Raw genomic sequence first — 20888 nt, 5'->3', positions numbered from 1 at the left:
CACTATAGCGACTATTCAGACGTCGATTTCCCCCAGAGCGGCAGAAGTGGAGCGGCGGAGCGGCGGAGCGGCAGAGCGGCAGAAGTGGATCGGAGCGGCAGAGTGGCAGCAGAGCGGCAGCAGCGCACCGCTCGTTGCGCGTCGGCTGCTCGTTGCGCGCGAGCCTCCGCGGTGACGAGACGTTCCCGAGGACCTACCGACCGACTGCGCTTGGCAAAAATGGAAATTAAACCGATGTTTGGAGTAAATACTCGGTGCGAAACTATGATGCCATGAAAGATGTGACGATAGGACTTGTCCTGGATGGAGGCGCGACCAACACGACACGCAACCCACCCGGTAAGAAGTCCGATCCGGAAACATTGTACTGGTTTCAACTAACTGGGTGTTTGTCGCTGGTTTTTATTAGTAATCTGAATCATTATTCTGCTGCTTATTGCCCCCGATGTGCTCAACCTACTTACAGAAACGCAATGGACAGGCTGTGTGATATATAGCCTGCATGTCCCGCACTGTGAATATGGGTTGCGAAGATTTTAGTTCCTCCAACTGTTCGGACCGAGCTGACTTTACCGTCATTGCAGCACTGGATCCTCTTGAACGGGTTCGATGCCCTATTTAGAACCAACCAAACCATAACGGGTCTTCTCGCTTATCTAACAGCCATCGTTCGCCATCTCCCGCCCTGCGAGGCAGAGCTGATAGGCGGTGGTGTGCGAGGTGGCTTTAGATGGATGAAATTGCTCTCGGACTGTTTTGACACTTTTTTAGTCCGTTAAACTTGTTTTTTTGTGTGTGTCAATGCACTGCATCAGACCGGTGGTCACTTTAAGATGGTTGTTGGGTGTTTTCCCTTTGCACTTTGTGGGTGCAGGCAAAGGAGTGCTAAATGGATTTACGAGCTGTGAAAATGCGCAAATCTTTATTTAGCATGTCTGATCAATTCCACTGGTTAGACGCCTAAGCGTGGGTAAACGGAAACGGTCAATAACTCTTTGGCAGTAGATGTGTGACTTGTGGACCACGGAATGCATTTTGCATCCTAATCACATTTGGCTCGTTTATTGGCAGACGGAGACAGACGTATAAAGCCGTTCCTCAGGAGACGTCACATTTATGACATGACTTATGAACCTGGTTTAATAAGAGAACCTGGTTTAATAAGAGTCCACCCTGCCAGAGAGGCGTCGGGTTGAATTGTGGACTGCTTGGGCACCCGTATGTCAAACACATGCAGATTATGCTGGCTGCGAAGTGGGTGGACCAGGGAGGAGGAGGGAGGAGGGTTGTGCGCGGTGGTGGATGATGTTGGGAGTTCTGCATCTTTCTCCAATCCAAGGGACTTTGGAGGTTCTGCGGGCCTCAGCAGCTCCTCCGTGCTACACAGGGCCCAGAACAGTGAACCTAGGGCCTAATCCCAGCGGCTACTGAAACACGACCTCTGACCCCAGGGGATTAGCCCCGGACCTAATTGCCTTAGCGTTCACCGTTCCACCATTTTGACGTCGTTCCACCCTCCTCACGCTGGGCGAGGGAAGTATTGGGGGTTAATCTACCTCTTGTTCCATCTCTGAGTCTGCGATGAAAGCGATTGTCAGACTAACACCAGGGAAACCACTAATCTCTCTGTAATCACAGATTAGGTTTTGCCGCTGCGATGACTTGCTCCGGGGACGGGAGTGGGGCTGGTTAACGCTGATGGCGTGCTATGGGGTGTCAGCTCACCTCCTCTCTCCTCCTGAGGGCGAAGCCACTTTTAGTGCTTTCACCGGCTCTGTACATGAGCATTTAACAGCCAGGATGATTCATGGTATTTATTTGTTAGGGTTCGTCATAAGCCCTGAAGCACTTGTTCTTGTCTGGCTGTGGCCGAATTATATTCACCACAATTGTGGTCAGATGTATACTTCTTACTGGCTCGACTCACGCTTGTGCTGTATCGTGTGTTGTTTGTGTTTTTTTTGGGTGTGTGTGGGTGTATGGTGTGTGTGTGTGTGTTAGTGCGTGTGTGAGTTGTGTATGTGCCTGAGAGGTCTGTGCATTGTTTGTGTTTTTTACTGTGTGACTGTGCGTGTGTTCAAATGTGTGTGCACGTGTGCGTGTGCGTGTGTGCACGCGTGTGCGTGCCTGTATGTGTGCGTGCACGTGTGTATGTGTGTATACATTTGCATGTGTATGTGTGTGTGTGTGTGTGTGTGCGCGTGTGTGTGTACATTTACATGTGTGTACGTGTGAGCATGTGTGTGTGTGTGTGTGTGTGTGTGTGTGTGTGTGTGTGTGTGTGTGTGTGTGTGTGTGTGTGTGTGTGTGTGTGTGTGTGTGTGTGTGTGTGTGTGTGTGTGTGTGTGTGTGTGTGTGTGCTAAGAGCCTTCTAAGCGGCCGGTAGCTCTCGGCAGCTCTGCTATAAATAATGACACATATGTCTGTGCCACAGCGTGCTCCTCCTGACGGCCGCTAAGCTGCACGCTGAGTTCTGCAGGACCAGAGTGTGTACGGTCGAGTGGTTATGTGTGCGCAGGGTGGGGCTATTGTGTGTTTATGTTGACCTGCGTGTTTGTGTGTTTGCTGCATCATAAAACCGATCTGACCTATCACAGCCCAACACCGCGGCGGCCACACCCCTCCTCACCCTCACCTCCGACCCCCCTCACCCCCCACCCCAACCCCATCCTCACCTCCACCCCCGCCGTCAGCCTACCTCACCTCCAACCCCCCCCTCCCCCCCCCCCCCCGCCCTCAGCCACACCCTGCCTCAACCTCACCACCTTCTCCCATCCCGCCACCCTCAACTCACCCACACCTCCACCCCCTCCTCACCCACACCTCCACCCCCTCCTCACCCACACCTCCACCCCCTCCTCACCCCCACATCCACCCCCTCCTCACCCACACCTCCACCCTTCCCCTTAATGCGTTCACACCATCAACGTTTCCAACCGTTCGTACTGCAACTCTGGGACGGCTGGCAACAGCTGAGCTCATCTCCCCCGTTAGAACAAACGATCAGAGGTAATCCGACAGTCGTTGTTAATTCACTCGGCTACAGTCGAGTCAATAATGTGGAGCAGTGCTGGAATGCAGAGCTCATACGCACGGGGAGAGTTGAAGCTAAATCATCCTGATATTACAATAACCCGTGATATTAAACCAGGCCCAGATGATGGGGAGCATCGACTCGGAATAGCTCCTTTGTATTTCACCTCCTTGAGCTTCCCGGCAACAATATGCAATATGTAAGCTGTGTGTGTGTGTCTTGTGTGTGTGTGTGTATGTGTGTGCGAGTGTGTATGTGTGTGTGTGTGTGTGTGTGTGTAGGTACTTCCTCATCAGCTCCAAGTGAGATATCTGCTCTACAGCTATGTTTCCCAGCCTTTAGTGATATGCAGATGGAGTCACAGGAGATGCTGACACAGACACTATCGATGTTTGATGGTGTGTTTGGATTTCAAAAAGTTTTCAAATTGGTCTCCGAAATGTTCCGTATTGCCGAACAGAACGCCTGATGACTAAGCTAAGCTGCAGTGTGAATAAGGTCACTCGGTCGTCGATCTTAGGGGCATATGTTCCTAGGGTTAGAACAATGTGCGTGTTGAAGAGATTGCAAAAATATTCAGGGCGAACAATGTGGTCCCTGGTTCAAAAGGTGACAGATCTGAACGGGCGGGGCCCGGAGAGGGGCTCTGGGCAGAGCTCCAGCCCAGGGAGAGCCTCCCTCTCAGGTTCAGTCTACGGGACAAAGGTGTCTGGCGGAGATGGCATTCGACTAGAACGGGTGACGGCGTGGAGTGAGACCTCTCCGTGTAATGCGATGATAATTCACAGCAAATCACATAGTGTGTTCCTGCTCTTTATCGCCTGCTGTTGTGGATCACAGTGAGAACAGACACAGCAGACGGGGAGGGGAGAGCGCAGGGCTGCGTGCGATGCTCGCACGCTAAACCGTATAAACCCTTTTTATTAAGAATCTGGAGTGGGAATAGTAGAGGATTTATTGAATTCTGAATTATAGCTCGACCTGAATGCAGAGTTGGTGAAAACGTTTACTGCCAAGCCGAGCTGGAAACAAATAAAGGCTTATTTTCCTTCCTTCTTCCATCCAGTCCTCCCTCCTTTCTCTCTTTTTTTCTTTTAGTCAAGCACATGCTAGATTAAAATGTATTATTTTACCACAGCATACCTTAGCATGGGTAAGGTTAGCAAATGCTATTTTAGCATGAGTTAGCTTGACACGTGTTATCATTGCATGGGTTATCTTGGCATTGTTTGGTACTTTGTTTCCTTCACAAAGAATGACACGATTTGCCCTTTGACTTCGATTGTAGCCAAGTTAGACCACTACAGGAAGAAGACAACAAACATAATAGTCACTAAAATAATTATGTCTACTCTCTCATTTTATGCTAAATACTGAATCCATTCTTGAATTAATTAATTGTCTATACATCCCGACAGTAATCAATAATCAATACTAGACACTATACAATTTGATCTCAACTCGCAGAGCAAGGCATTACAAAAAACTGCCCGGGTTAGAGGTTCCAATCCCGCCGGCCCGGGATTCATCCCCATACTAATGAATGAATGCACTCATGGTACTCTCGGACATTTCTTCTAAAGCCTCCACCAAATGGTCTATATCATATTATATTATTGCTGAGCAATCCTGCGAGGCGTGGACTGGGTGGTTCTGTCTGTCCGGCCCCCTCCAAGGAGTGAGTTGGCAGACGTGAAGGGGCTCGTGTGTGTTTTGAACACAAGATCACTTTCTGAACATCGGTTCCGTCCAGCGGGGTTCCAGGAAGTGGCCCCCGGCCCTGAGAACGTGTCGGAAACGTCCACTGTGCGACGGTCCTGCAGCCCATATGCCCTTAAGTCCAGGCCAGCAACACGCTGCCATCTGTGCTACATTAGCATCTCGTGCTCGGTCGCACACCGAAAAGCGCCGGTCAAACGCAGCCGGAAACATATTCAGAGAGCAACGTTTTCTGATTGACTGGTCAATCATATTCAGAGGAAAATGTTTTCTAATTGGCTGGTCAATTATGTCTCTCCCTCCGTCGCTGTCTCTCTCTCTCTCTCCCCATCTCTCTCTCTCTCTCTCTCTCTCTCACTCTCACCCTCACTCTCACTCTCACTCTCACTCTCACTCTCACTCTCACTCTCTGTCCCTGTCCCTGTCTCTCTCACTCTCACTCTCACTCTCACTCTCTGTCCCTCTCTCTCTCTCTGTCCCTGTCTCTCTCTCTGTCCCTCTCTCTCTCTCTCTCTCTCTCTCTCTCTCTTGTGTGTGTGTGTCGGCATGTTAATAACCCAACGCTTTGATGAGCGAACAGAACAGAACAACAACAAAACCAACGCGCAGCCTGGGCACAGCTGGGCGAAAACTGCATCCAAACACCAGGAAATTCAAATCAAATTGAATTAAAGGGCCCCTATTTTACCACCTGGCGTGATGGAAAATCGACCCTGGTCTCATCACAAGGATGGATTGTCACACCAGACGTCTGCCTAGCTATTATACATATGGGGGGGGGGGGGGGGGGGGGGGGGGGGGGGGGGGGGGGGGGGGGTGGGGGCTGTCTACCCTGTTGTGACATCACAGTCCCCAAGTGTGATGTCACTCATGGGTATAATCTTCAATGGCCCGGTAATAGCTTATCAACATCGCACCTGATTATAATACCGGGGCCTCTGTAGATGGGGTCTGAACAATCACAGGGACCGCACCATCGCATGTGTAGCGAGTGTTGTGCTGGCTGCTCTCGGCGGGCTCATAAGAAACCTCGTGTTTAATTATTCATGGCCTTTGATCCTCATCGTATGGACAACCCAATCCTACTGGTGACAGGTCAGCACTTAGCCAAGGAGACGCCGGTCCCCGAGGAACTACCAGCATCCCCCCTGCATTACTTCCTGGCTTGCTGCTCCCCTGCTCTTCTGGCTCCTTCGTCTCCTCCTCCTCCTCCCACTCCCCATAATCATCATCTTCATGGTCGTCATCATCATCATCATCATCATCAGCATCATTATCATCAACATCATCATTAAGTCTATTCCTTCCATCTCCTTGCCTTTCTTATCCACCCCCTACTCTACTTTTTCACCCTCCTCCTCCTCTTCCTCCTACTCCTCCTCCTCCTCCTCCTCCTCCTCCTCCTCCTCCTCCTCATCTCACTCTGTCTGGAAGTGTATCGATGCTGGACTCCCGTGGTGTGTTGTTTCCCCTGGACAGTAGTTCATCTGCTGTTCGTTAGAAACCTCTAAAACATTAATCTGGTGAAAGAGTGGAACCACCCAAAGAGTCTCTTCGATGGGATGTTGAGGAATAGCTCCATCGCTACGCTTCATACATTGGTGATGAGCTAGGTTTGATATATAATGTGCCATACATTTCCTATAACTCGTGAACAGATAGTAGTGCCCAGGCCTCGCGGGAACAACGGGGGACTGTTTCTCTACACCATGCAGCGCCAAGCCACAAACCGTGGCTCTGAAGTTCCACCATCAAACCACCGTCTTATTCCCCGGCATCGACCCGCGGGACTACTGCAGGGGACGGAAGGTTCTGCCGCCGAGAAGACGCTCAATCAAAGAAATGACTTGTTTTGTGTTTTTAAAGCTCCGTCTCTATCCTCGGCTGGTTTTTATGGGGCAACATCGGGGCATAATCGTCTTGTTTTCGGGTGTTTCTAGGACTTATGTGGCATCTAGTAAACAGCTCGGTGTATTGGTAGCGCTGCCGGTGGCTCCGATGGGACTCTCAAAGAGCCGAGAGGGGGAAGATAGAGGAAAATAGAGAAATTGAGCCCTGTTTGTGAGCCGGGAAACGTGCACCCGTCAGCTCTTCCTCGTCGTGAAACCGTACTCTGTAGCTGCTAGAAGATCCATGGAATCCAAACGTTAATGAGTCTACTTGTGTCACTTTGTGTTTTTTCATTTCTGTTACTATTTTTATTTCAGTGTTTTGACGAAGACACTCAGACAACTGCGAGTCCGTTCGCCGTCAGTTTCATCCAAGCAGATGAATAGGAGGAAAAGTAATGATACAGCAGCAAAAACAACCTACCCAGACTTACATGAACATAAGACTTTTAACTAGCAAACCGAAGGGGCAGATAATTCTAGCAGTGCTTTAAGAACCTAGAAATGAAGCCATAGAGGAGCATAGGACATTAACGATGATATTTATTAACATCCATGGCGAAATGCTGTGTGTGGGTTGTCTTTGTGTGTTCATACGTGATGACAAATGAGCCAGCTAATCAAAGACCACCTGGGACAGAGCCTATAGGGTTCCTGTAAGCACACCACGTGATGTGATAGTGTGCATGTGATAGTGTGTATGTGATAGTGTGTATGTGATAGTGTGTGTATGTGATCGTGTGTATGTCATAGGGTGCGGCGGGATGGGAAAGATATGTATCACACTAAATAGGGGGACGTCTACACAATATCGATCGTAATCACAATGTGCTTCTGAATTAAAAAATACCATGACAAACAGTCTGAGGGGCATGACATTGAAGTGTATTGACATTTAAAGCATGGTAGGACTATTGCCTCGCCCTGGTGTGTAATGTGCGTATGGGAGGGAGAGGGAGGAGGGATCGGAGAGGGGAGTAGTGCAGAGAGGAGGGAGGGAGGAGGAAGAGTGGGAAGAGAGAGAGTGAGGGAGGGAGGGAGGGAGGGAGAGAGAGGAGGGAGGGAGAGAGGAGGGAGGGAGGGAGAATGGAGGGTGGGAAGGTATGGAGGGAGGGAGAGAGAGGAGGGAGAGAGGAGGGAGGAGGGAGAGTGGGAGGGTAGGGAGGGAGGGAGGGAGGGAGGGAGGGAGGTGGAGGGAGAGGAGAGGAGCCAGAGAGGAGGGCAGGAGGAAGAGAGCAGTGGAGCAAGAGATGAGAGGGGAGTCGAGTGGAGAGAAAAAAGATTGCCATGAGGAATGAGACAAATGGGGACAGATTGGAGATTGGGAGGAAGGGAGGACGGGAGAGAGGTGGATAGAGATAGAGAGACAAGGAAAGACAGACAGAGGGAGGGTGGGAGAGACGGAGGGAAAGGAAATTGAAGAGAGATGGAGAGGAGAATGCAGAAAGGGTTGCAGTGAGGAATAAGGAGAGGAGATGACAGGAGGTGATGGAGAGAGAGAGAGATGGAAGGGGATAGAGGGAGGGAGGGAGGGAGGGAGAGGGAGGGAGGGATAGAGAGAGAGATGGAGATGAAGGGTGAGCAACTGGGGAAGAACGAGGGATGAGGAACGAAGTAAGAGAGGTGGGTTTTTAGTCACACACACACATACTCACACACCCACAAACACGCAGGCACGCACACACACACACACACACACACACACACACACACACACACACACACACAACACACACCCACACACACACACACACACACGCACACGCACACACCCTCATTAGCGGCCCTATGTGAGAGCTCATTGTGTGTGTTGGTGGGCCACAGCTGCCCGCCCGTCACCCACTGCAGCAGCGCCTTTCAGCCAATCAGAATCCTTCTCTCTCTCTCTCTCTTCACACTGCCCACCTCGCCAGCCCCCCTCCCTCTCAGCTTGAGCTGAGTTTCAGATCTCTCCTCCCAGAGAGAGGGAGGAGGAGGAGGAGTTTCTGATCTCTCCTCCCAGATAGAGGAGGAGGAGGAGGAGGAAGTGGAGGAGTTTCAGATTGCTCTTCCCAGAGGAGGAGGAGGAGGAAGAGGAGGAGAAGCAGAGCTGATGTTCAGATCTTGGTTTGATGACTGTCGTTTGCTCCAGATCATCTCTCATAAGTTGTCTTGTTTATTTACGATTTGCATATTTCTGCACCTGTATGAAATGTTGTTGTTGATGTTTCGTCTTGTTTAGTGGTTGCACCTCGACAGAATCAAACGCCTAGGTGTTTTGTGAAATAAGCAGCAATGCGTTTCAGGTTCTGATGTCTCTGAGATGTTGGAAGGGCTCTTGATGACATAGTGTTTCCGCTGTTACACTCCGCTGTTACACTCGGTTCAAACCCCAAATGTCCACAGTGTACCTGATGTCAAGCGTGCCCCCAGACCCAAACCTTCTCCTTGATGAACTTTATCTACAAACTAAATAAAACAACCTGCCAGGCTCTGCCCACAACATCGCAAGGATAAGAATCAGGTGGAGAGCAGTGCATCTTGGGAAACCACCACCAGAACCACTGTGCATGTATTATTTTGGCAAAAGAAGAATTATTAATAAATTAATAAAAATGAACACGGACGTTTTCTATTTTTCCGTCTCAACCTGTGCCATGCAGCGGAAAGATCTTCATCCGATCATTATAACGAATGAAACCAGTCAGATTCTAACGGTTCTGTTCCTGCCTCTTATCCCGTTGCAACTCTGGGAAACTGCTTTTTTGTTTTGGTTTCATCTCATGCTCACGCTACAGAGGCTAGCCCACAGGGGAGCTGCTCTTAGGATAGGTGCTGACTGCAGGAGGAGGTGGAGGTGGCCCGAGGGAGGCGCAGAGAGGAGCAGTTGGAAGGGTGGGGAGGATTAGGGAAAGGGGTGGAGGGGAGGGGGGAGAGTGAGTGGGGAAGAGAGGAGGAGAGTGAGGAGGCGCAGAAGGAGAGGAGGGGCAGAAAGAAAGGAGGGGAGAGGGGGACAGCGACGGGAGGAGGTGGTTGTGCGAGCTGTTGTGTGGGAGGGAGTGCTAGCTCGCTAGCTAGGAGCCGGGTGTGTTCATCGCCAGGGATGGAGTGTTGTGACTGATCTCCTGGTTGGCTGACGGGAGACAGACCCTGAAAGAGGACGTGGCTGCCCGGGGGAGAAGAGCGGGAAAATAATAAATAACACTTTGAAGTTAACGAAGGACACACTATATAGTGTACGTGTGTCTGTGTGTTTGTGTGTTTGTGTGTTTGTGTGTGTTAGTGTCTTAATGTTTGTCTTTGTATGTGTATCTTTAAGTGTGTGCGTGTGTGTGTTTGTATGTTTGAGTGTGTGTGTGTCTTTACGTTTGTGTTTGCGTGTGTGTCTTTAAGTTTGTTTGTGTGTGTGTGTGTCTGTATGTGTGTGTGTGTGTGTGTGTGTGTGCGTCAGTGTGCGTGTGTGTGTGTGTATCTGCTTGGTTATTTAGTTATTTACCAGTCAGATAATCATTAGAATAGATGTGATCTCAAGGCTGGGAGCTTAGCTGGCATCTCGCTCCCCATCTCACCCTGGAGCGAGATGGGGGGATGAAAGAGTCAAGTGGCGGTTGGCTAACCCGCGGAGGCTGTTGACAGTGACGGTAGCCAGCGGTAGGCTGGTGTACGTCGATGAAACTCCTCAACACAACCACACATATTTGAAGCAATATGTTACAGAATTGTGTCCGTTTATTAACAACAATGTACTAACAGTAATGTACTACTATATTTACATTTACATTCAGGGCATTTAGCAGAGGCTTTTATCCAAAGCGACTTAAATGCGTACAATTGTCAGAAGAAGGTGAAACATTATATCGCTGTTGGTACAATAAGGATGTTCAAAGAACAAAGGGCCAAGCACTAACAATCGCTAGGTAAACCCATTCCCCATATACAACAAAGATAGGATAAGATGCTGCACAACTAAGTACTATAACTAAATACAACATAAAAGAAGTGCATAATAAGTACCAGGACGTACAACAAACAATAAGTAGCAAACATACCAAACAGACATGAGGATGTGCTTGCGTTCCCGACTGTACCACATCAGAGTATGTGATGGGCGTGATAAGGCAGCCGTGCTGGTGCTACTGTCCAGCTGTGGTAACCTTGGTGACCCTGGCGGTGGGTGCCAGCCTGTGTCCTCCCTCTCCTGGCTCCCCGCTCGGCGCTGGCTCACCCGCGCTAACGCGGAGCATTAGCTTTAGCGTCTTTTAAGCGCCCCACTGCAGTGAGTATTACTGAAGCCTGTTCATGGATTACTGCGTGCTCATTGGCCCTCGCCCATGGCTGCCCTGGCACCACGCCGCTCTGGGATTGGTCCAGTCAAAGGGTGTTGACATCAGCGGGGACAAGATGTTGACATACATGTGTGGTTGGTGATGGCATGGGAACGGTTTTAGATTCTAAATTATAGAGATACACTCGCTGTAAAGCCATCCTAATGCTGCCAATCTCCATGATCCAGAAGAGTGATTTTTATACGGTTAGCTGCTTTCCTGTAGCGTGTTTAAACGGGTTTAGGCGCATGATGATCCTATACCGTTGTCATATGTGGTAGCTGATGTTCCTAACATGTATTTAAATGTGTTTAGCCAATTTCCTTTCAGCATTTGCGATGTGTTAAGCTGATGCTCCTATAGCGTATGTAAATGTATTTAGCTGATGTTTATGTACCGTTTTAAATGTGTCAGAAATTATCCAAGTGATAAGCCCAACTCCTTTTGGAAGGCATTTTGCTGAGTGCGACTTCATATTGAGTTACCTCTAATAAAATCATAGAAGAAATCAGATAAAACTAGGGAGACTTAACCCTTGAAAGGGCCCTGATTGAGTGGTTTTCAACGTTTGTAACATCCTCGATTGCGACATCACAGTAAACAACACATTAAGCACACCACTCACACACGTGTCTGGCATTTGTGCACATCTGTTTTTTCACACATGGATGGATTCATCAGACAAGGCGGTATTAGTAATGGCTGTGTATGTAACGCAGCATGTTAGCAGAGAGAGCAGAGAGAGAGAGCAGAGAGAGAGAGCAGAGAGAGAGAGAGAGAGAGAGAGAGAGAGAGAGAGAGAGAGAGAGAGAGAGAGAGAGAGAGAGAGAGAGAGAGAGAGAGAGAGAGAGAGAGAGAGAGAGAGAGAGAGAGAGAGAGAGGGAGGGAGGGGGGAGAGAGAGAGAGAGAGGGGGGGGAGAGGAGAGAGAGAGAGAGAGAGAGAACAGCGTATAGTGTTGTCCCTGTTTGACCTCTGGGTGGGTTGGTGGTTGAGGGGGGGGCACTAATGCAGACTGATGCATAAAACAGGACTCTGTGGCAGCACAGCACCATGTTAAACTAGAGGAAACTCATCGCCTCTGGCTTTCTTCTCTGTGCTTTTCTTTCGGTAAAAACCAATCGTTCCTTGGGGAAAATAAACGTATGTTTGTTCAATAATTAAGCATGTGCTTCAGGGCAACTATGTTATATCCAGGTGAGGTCCGAGTTCAGGAAGTACATATTTAAAATACCAAGCTATAGAGGATGCACCTCGGTGACATACCAGTTCAGAGTAACCAGGGGTAAGCAGGGGTATCTCACGAGTATTCCACTAAAGAACAAATGTGAGGTAATTGTTTCGCAGTACATCCAGCTCAGTGAGTTCATTCATTATTTCACTCCAAATTATTTTCAGAGCGACTGCTCAACTTTTTACTCCTCACAACACCAACGTAAAGGCAGACCCAGGGTCATTGGCAGCGGGAAAGCATCGGCAACCAACTTGTAACCATAGCAACAGTAAGTCTGTCGGTTGTCACGGAAGGGATGAGGTTGCCAGATCTCAAAAAAAATAAAGAAAAGGAAGCAAATCCAGCCGTCAACCTGAGCCTGCGGCTGCCGGGTTTGGTTTCAGCAGGATGGTACAGGATGTGGAGCTAGAGGGTTGTGGGTTCCATCCTGGGAGCAGTGAGGTGTCGTCGAGCAAGGCAGTCAACTCACAGACTTACAGCTTCTCACAAGCGGCCCCACGGTCGGTGTGCTAGTGTGTGAATGCATGAATGCTAAGCATACTGTGTGTGTTATAGTTGATAGAGCATTCTGCTCACCGTCCAGCCAGTGCATGTTCCAGTCCTCACCTGATTGATTAAAAGTTTCCCGCCAACATGGAGTTGGAATGATGAAGTGTTGAGAATCCTAACCGTTGAGATATTGATCAGGTGTGAGTTGCTCGTAAGTTACTCTCCTCCTGGGTGAGGTAAGCGATGGACATATCCAACGGGATGGTTTCCACACTCCCAGACTTGTTTTTGGTCGGCTGAAATTGTCAACACACTCGACTGATTGAAACACCTAAAGGACGCGCATTCAATTGTATTTTTCATTTTTCACAACATTCTAGGAACCATTTTTGCCATATTTCCTAAACGTAATGACCTCATTATGTTTCCAGGAACTTGATTATCGCAGTCACGTCCAATTTCACTGTCTGTAATGTGTAGCCATTATTCGAGAGAGAGAGAGAGAGAGAGAGAGAGAGAGAGAGAGAGAGAGAGAGAGAGAGAGAGAGAGAGGAGAGAGAGAGAGAGAGAGAGAGAGAGAGAGAGAGAGAGAGAGAGAGAGAGAGAGAGAGAGAGAGAGAGAGAGAGAGAGAGAGAGAGAGAGTCCTACCCCATCACAGAAGCCATGAAAGACTGACATTTTCGAGTTGAGGCTTTTATTTTGTCACATAAGGTTCCTGTTTGACAACAGTCAATTGTCAATTCATAGAGGCACTTCTAGTTTTGAGCCATTCTGATCTTCCTTCAGGACCGGCCGTCCTTGAAGGTCACATCCAACACGTTTTTGCTTTGAAGGCAAGTCACTGAAAGCAGGCTTTTATCAACCCTGTCCTGCTGTATTTACTTGTTCCAGTTTGATGGTCAGAGCACAGCCTTTCCTTACAATCTGAAAACATTCTGTACGTCAATACTTAAAAAGTCCCATGACATGCCACCAGGTGTGAGTGTGATTAGCCGTTACAAGCCATGTTGAAAATCTGCCCCTTCTGACATCACAAGTGGGCGTGTCCACCTAGATGTGTGACGGACAGATGAGCAACGTTTGCTACAGTCCACTGGGTAGGCTGGTAGACTGATCTATCCTGCGTATATCTAGGTGGAGACGCCCACTAGGCCCAGATTTTCAAAACAGCTTGTAAGCCTAATCACAATCACACCTGGTGGCATGGCATGGGACCTTTAAAACAGACAAAAACAATTAATGAATTCATTCATTTCTGTTTTAAAGGAATCCACTTTTGTACTTACCATAGTATGTGACGTTTTTGCATTGGACAAATCGATGGCTGATTAACCATCCTGGGCGTCTGCGGCCCTTTGAGGAGTACCACCTCCTGATCACGTCTCCCGGGGTGGCGGCCCGAGGTTAAAGAGAAATCAACCGGGGCTAATCATGTTAAATGGCTCCCTTAATTTATCTTGAATAACAAGAACCGACCATTCGCCCAGCACAATAATCCCCCCCTCTCCTCCTCCTCACGCAACCCCACTTCAGTCATTACAACTCTTAGCGGTATTCACAGCTATACTCTCTCGGCCTGGCCCCGCATGTTTATATCTATACACACACTTCACATTTATTATGTATGGATGTTTGCTTCCTGCGGAGGGAATTAAGTGGATCTTCCCTCAACTGCACTTGTGTGTTGATAAGGGCGTCCGGGCCAGGGGAGCGTGAGGAGGGCTGTCTAACCCCACTGGGAGCAGGCGACACACTGATCGTCAGACCCTGTGTTTGAGGACTTATTAGCGTTAACATGTCTGGTGTTGAGGCATGGCGCTGCACATTCTGCTGGCCGTGGGGGTATTTGTCAGAGGATATCAGCATCAGCGCTGCAAAATATATCGCCGGGACTCTTGCTTTTGTGTGGGTTTGTGTGTGTGCGTGTGTGCTGGAGGGGAGGGGTTGTGTGTTTTTTTTTGTGTGTGTTTGTGGGGGGGGGGGGTTTGTGTGTGTGTGTGTGGGGCAAAGTCTACCTGCGTGAAGCGCTATATAAGTGTTTTGGTGTGTGGTGCGCCATATAATTAAGCCATAGATCACGACAGGCTGTGGTATGTGCCCCACTTACCACTGTTAAGGGGCGTTGTTCGGCCCGACGCGCAGCGGAGCTCATTATACCCCTTCACAGTGGTATAATGAGCAAATACCATAGTAACCGTTTTATACAACGGTTACTATTATGGCAAAATGAAAGTCAAAGACACACTACATTTAAAAAAAATCAAGAAAGTCAAAATAGCTGTTTTTTTAAAGAATACAAAAAAGTAGTCCCTCCTGGCTGCCTTCAAAATGAATGACGGTCGCTATGCAACACACTTTAGCATCCCTCCGAGAGATGGCTTGGCTAGAGCGGTTCGCCGGCAATTTATCCTATGGAGCAGTTCACTCACCGTGTGCCTAAGCTTTCGTTTGTCTCTCCATCGCCTTGCTCACTCCTGGAGTAACAACATTTACACCCTCTCCATCATTCAACATATTTTTTAGGCTTCAGTGAACTGTGCTATTGCTTTTTTACAACTACTTTTATACTTTGTAACCGTTTCTACTTCCAGGCGCGGAGTGATATGCAAGTTTTCACAAAATGATTGGGCGTCATAGCAGTTATGGAAACGCTCATTATACAACAGTTATGAACCAATCAGATCGCTGGATTTAAGCCACCCGTTGTATAAGTGTACATATAGCAGTGCCTTGATATTTAGTCCACCCACCACATTATTCACGTTAGTCATGCACGGCCGAAACAAACACTGATTGTTGAGACACATTTTTAATAAATTGCCCTAATTTCACAGAAATTGTAATCTATACTAAAATCCACCCTCTGAGTGTTTCTGCAGGCGCCCTCTTCTCCCTGTGCTCCTCTGTCTGTCTGACTCACAGCAGTGCACCCAAACAGGAGCGGCGGTACAGCAGCAGCAGCAGCTGGTTACCGAGGGTGACCGTGTCCCCTCTAATTGATTAAGTAGACGGCAGGAACCCAAAAGACACCGCCTCCTCCTCCCGGGGCCGTTCCCCGGTCCCCACAAGACAAGGCGTGTGTGTGTGTGTGTGTGTGTGTGTGTGTGTGTGTGTGCGTGTGCGTGTGTGTGTGTGCGTGGGTGTGTGCATGTGTGTTTGCTTTCATCATCAGTGTGGCGGGGTTCCCGTCTGAAGGAAACAGTTTTTTAAAAATAGCTTGAGCGCCACTTAGTGTACTTTGGTGAGCGTCAGACGAGCAGGGCGTGGATAAACGGGGACGGCAGCCTGGATGCGTTCGTATTGACCGGGGTTATATATAGACCAGCCACGCGTCCCTGTTTTACCGGCAGGCAAACACCCGGGGGGATGATTACGATTTGGAGGATGACGTTACAAACCGTCTTCCTTAAAACAGACGTTACATAAGACACATTATGTGTTGCGCAACATCTCCGTTCTGAGGTTCAGTCGCGTCAATGCAGTTCCGATGCATCCGCGTCACGTCGGCTGTGGGAGTCGCGTCGGGGAGCGGAACCCGGGTGTGAACGGGTGTGAACGGTGTGCTCTGCAGCACGGCTCCTGATTCGGGCCGCCGTCGGGGACTATGCTCTTAAGCTCCTTTGGAAGCTAAGTTTAGTGTGTGACATTACACTGTGGTGAGTTGGAGCTGCACGTGGGATGAGCAGCAATCTCTAAAGTAGCAGGCTAATCGCCAATTAGCTCTCAGTACACACACATGTACGCGCACACACACGCACGTGCATGCGTTTGTTAACACACAAACTGAAAAACATGCCTTGAAGGGATACTCCAACTTTGTGTGGAAATCTGGTTATTTCCACTCAGCCACAGTAAAATGTGAAGCAGCACACCATGCCAGCTTCTCCAAGGTAAAAACAGTTTAGTGATTTCACTCAACAGCAGCTGTTTTTTTTGTGCAGCAGGTATTACATTCCCAACTTTATGTGTGTGTGTGTGTGTGTGTGTGTGTGTGTGTGTGTGTGTGTGTGTGTGTGTGTGTGTGTGTGTGTGTGTGTGTGTGTGTGTGTGTGTGTGTGTGTGTGTGTGTGTGTGTGTGTGTGTGCGTGTGATGCTTCTGTCGACCTGTTTGTGTTTTGTATCTTAGACTTGTGTGTGTGTGTGCATGACAATGTGTACGTCTTAGATCTGACACCAGATCTTTCTTGTTGAGATCTCTTCTAAGTTCTCTAACCCCAGACAGCGTAGATATTGAACCGGGTATTGAACCTGGAAACTCTGGTTTGACATACTGATGACCTGACAGGAGAGAGAACCACGGTGGAATCAGAATGCACCGCCGATCCCTCTGCTCTTCAGGGATACCTGACGAAGGTCTATACAAGTTTTAAAGTATGTAAGGGAATTATACTTTGAATAATGAATTCAGAATTCAAAAAATAATACTTTTTTGCATACAAATTGAAGAGCAGATAAAAAGGAGAAGATCTTAGTGCTTCTGTGGTGAATGACGAGTGAGTGTGATTGTGTGTGGCGGTCGGCTCCACAAACTCCTGTTGTTTCAGCTCTCGCCTCAGAGGAGAGGAACACAACCTGAAATCCACTCTTACCTGCATTTGTGCCCTATCATGAGTAAATGATTGTCGTCATGTTAAGTATCTGAGGTGATCTTCTTCGCTCTGACCAAGGCTTGTGTTATGTCACATGTGACCATAAGATGTTGGGAGGGGGCAGGGGGCATCTTGCTCTAAGAATAGTCCACCGTTTCAGAATTCACATGGCGACCAACATGTTAGTACTATAGTTACTTGGAGGGTTATTCAGATAGTTTACAGGTTTTCTTGGGTGGCCGGTCCCAACGCTCCCAAAATGGCCAACTGTTCCCTTTCCCATTCTGATTGTATTATTGTAATTGTATTAATAGTAATAATAATAATAATTTCTAAGACTGGATTATTGTTAACATGGCTGGTTGGTAGTAATGCAACTCAAAACATCCTTGCAACTTCTCTGTTACTTATTCCCATCATGCAGTGCTTTCTGGTAACTTCCTTACTGTGACCTAGGCATAACACCAAACACAAATTGTTTCTAATGTCATATGCTGAACTTCCTGGATCCTGATGGATACTGAGATAATGAGGCCCAAACCTGAGCTCTGTTAGCTGAAGCTGAAGGAACAACACCCATCCGCTTTCACTCCCTGGAGGAGGAGGAGGAGGAGGAGGAGGAGGAGGAGGAGGGGGGAGGGGGAGGGGTGGTGGTGGGGCGGTGGAGGTGGTGAGGGGGTTGTTTCCTAGCTGCAGCTGCTGTTGTGTTGTCAGGCTGCTAGCTTTCTCCCAAACTAGACCTCTACGTCGGAAGCCGAGAGAGAGAGAGAGAGAGAGAGAGAGAGAGAGAGAGAGAGAGAGAGAGAGAGAGAGAGAGAGAGAGAGAGAGAGAGAGAGAGAGAGAGAGAGAGAGAGAGAGAGAGAGAGAGAGAGAGAGAGAGAGAGAGAGAGTGAGTGGGGGGGATATAGAGAGAGAGAGAGATTGAGAGAGAGAGGGATAGAGTGTGGTGTCATCATCAGCTGTCTGTCACAGCCTTCCTGAAGAAGGGACTTCGCACTCTCTAGAAAGTTCTGAACGATATAAAGTTTCCCCTAGAACAGCCTTTCCTAGCTCATAATCTACAGCACTGTGAATGTGCGCACAGAGTTTTTTCAGTATTTAATTCTGTATCCCTTTATAAAAAACATGAAACAGAAATGGGCTTTTTAGCTTGTCAGCAGATTTCCTCCCAAACTTCTGACACTAAGTCTGTACGGCCGGAACACACAGTTGGCTTTTTAGTACCATCTTTTTCTACCGAAAAAACTCAGACCATGAGTTTTTTCGGTACAACTGGATTAACTAAGTGGTGTGGAGACAGTTCTCAGGCTGATGATCTGTGAGTACAGGGATACCTTGGGCTTGATGACGATATTTAGGATTCAATAATTATTTCATTTTAATATTAGGAGATCATTTTAAAGGTTGTCTATGTGTCTGTTCTACATCAGCTGCTGTACTTTCAAGTTCCTTAACTGATTCAGCCAATAAATTCAATGATCCATGATTTAAAATCAGCCTTGTTTACCTGGAGGCCATCTTGAATCTAAATGCTTTTAGTACTTTGTATATTGTATTAATAATTTTCCTAACACTGGATTAGGCCTAATATGGTAGTAGATGTAGATGGCTAGTTGGTAATATGCCAACTCAAAACATCCTGGTAACTTCTCTGTTACTTATTCCCATCATGCAGTGCTTCCTGTTCACTTCCTTACCGTGACCTAGGCATAACACCAAACACAAACTGAACTGTTGTAATGTAATTTACTTAGAGGTTAGAGATAGTCTTTGAGTCTGTTCTCAGTTGCTGTACTCCAAATTAAATTCCATAACGGATTCAGCCGATACATTCAATAATCCCTGTTATCAAACAGCAGCCTTATTCACCCGGCGGCCATCTTGTTTGTAAACATAGCCCTATTGATTAGGCTTAATGACTCCCTGACCTCCGACCCCTGGAAGTCGGTGGTCCATGCCTTGTTGTTGTGCTGCACTGCAGAACTTCAAGAGACTTTTCCATCAGCAGTCGTTGAATGAACCCCAGTCCTAAGTGGAGCTAAAAATAAATCTACGGCCAACTGGCACCAAGAAATGTGTGTGATTGCTTCCTGTGGTTAAATATTAACTGAATTGCTCTCAGAAATGAAATTGGTCTGTTTAGAGAAAAAGACAGTGGGGGGGAGGGGGGGGGAGAGAGAGAGAGAGAGAGAGAGAGAGAGAGAGAGAGAGAGAGAGAGAGGAGAGAGAGAGAGAGAGAGAGAGAGAGAGAGAGAGAGAGAGAGAGAGAGAGAGAGAGAGAGAGAGAGAGAGAGTGTGTGGTGTCATCATCAGCTGTCTGTCACAGCCTTCCTGAAGAAGGGACTTCGCACTCTCTAGAGATAAAAAAAAAACACTGACAGGAAACCATTCATTGCACGACCCTACGCACATCCCTTACGACGAGCTGTCAGAGGGTGTTGCCCGGCAACCGTAGGGGTTGCCAGTTCGATCCTTGGCTCCTTGTGGAGTAGTTAGTGTTACCATAGGTTCCCATGTGTATCTGATCTAACTGTAAATCACATTGGATTCAAGCATCTCACCCTAACTGACTCAATAGCCAACACTGAAGGGAAAACTGCTGAGGAGTCCTTGAGCAACGCTTGTGATCCTCTGATGGTTACGAGGTCGGTATTTCTGTCGACGTGTGAGATGCCTTCTGTGTTCAAATTTAAATTCAGCTCTTCCAGTCAATTCTACCGTACACTACAGAGGCCGACGCAAGAGCTATTTTTATCTCAACACGAAAGCTTATGTTCAATGTTCCCCTCATTAATAGTTTAAGAACGTTAAGAATGGTCGCTGCTCGTGTAAGTCAGTTTGTTTAGGCTATCTTCCTCTCCAAGGTGTTTTTTTGTTAATGTGTGACTGCCCCCCTTTAGAGACTGTGTCAACTGTCGAGAGAATTCGTTACGTCCTCTTAAGATAACCAAAGCTCGGAGCTGTGGTTTCAAAGAGACGCTTGAATAGACAGCGGAAGAACCGAGCAATAAAAGCTTCTTACTGCCACAGCCCGCTCACACAATTAAATTGTATTTCCCCATTTTCTATTCATGTATACTCGCTACAAAGTTGACGTTTGCATTGCAGCGAGAGCCGTCCAGAAGAGCCCCGTGTTGTGCCGTGCATTTAATGAACGAAGCAGAACCCGAGCTTTGAAACACGGGATGGAACGAGTACATTTAAAAGTCCAACCTCACCACTAATTATGTTTCTGGGGCTTTTCTGGGAACCAGCTCCTTACCTGCAGGAGAGGGGGAGAGAGGGGCTGGTTGGCACTGCTGCTGTTTGTAGTTGGGGTGGGGGGAGGTTAGGCTGTAGCCTGAATGTGGGGATGCTAAGGTGGGCTGGCAGTGTGTCTGCGGTTGGGTGCCAAGTGATGGGGGGGGGGGGGGGGAGTGGGGGGATGGTTAGAGTGCATTATGTTGGTGTGGAAGGGTTTATGGAAAGTTATGTGTACAGAGGTCTTATCCTATATATACACCACTCCTCGTCCATCCCCCAATAGGAGGGAAGAAAGGAAATGAGTGTTTGTGTGTGTCTCTGTGGTAAAAAAAACCTAGCGTGTGGTGGCCTCGATGGGGCGTATGTCAGAGCTCACGGATTGCCTAG

General features: G+C 48.1%; 1 protein-coding gene across 1 annotated transcript in view; it reads left to right on the top strand.

The window, feature by feature from the left end:
- Window positions 1–215: 215 nt before the first annotated feature.
- lrfn2b (leucine rich repeat and fibronectin type III domain containing 2b) overlaps window positions 216–20888 on the top strand; it is an 86568-nt gene continuing 65895 nt past the window's right edge. The window contains exon 1 of the mRNA XM_056581859.1: window positions 216–339. The gene's annotated coding sequence lies outside the window, so the exon portion shown is untranslated. The remainder of the gene's footprint in view (window positions 340–20888) is intronic.

This window comes from Gadus chalcogrammus, chromosome 21 (assembly GCF_026213295.1).
Source record: "Gadus chalcogrammus isolate NIFS_2021 chromosome 21, NIFS_Gcha_1.0, whole genome shotgun sequence".
Classification (NCBI taxonomy): Eukaryota; Metazoa; Chordata; class Actinopteri; order Gadiformes; family Gadidae; genus Gadus; species Gadus chalcogrammus.
The sequence above is the reverse complement of the archived record's forward strand: the minus strand, read 5'-3'. Positions and strand labels throughout refer to the sequence as shown.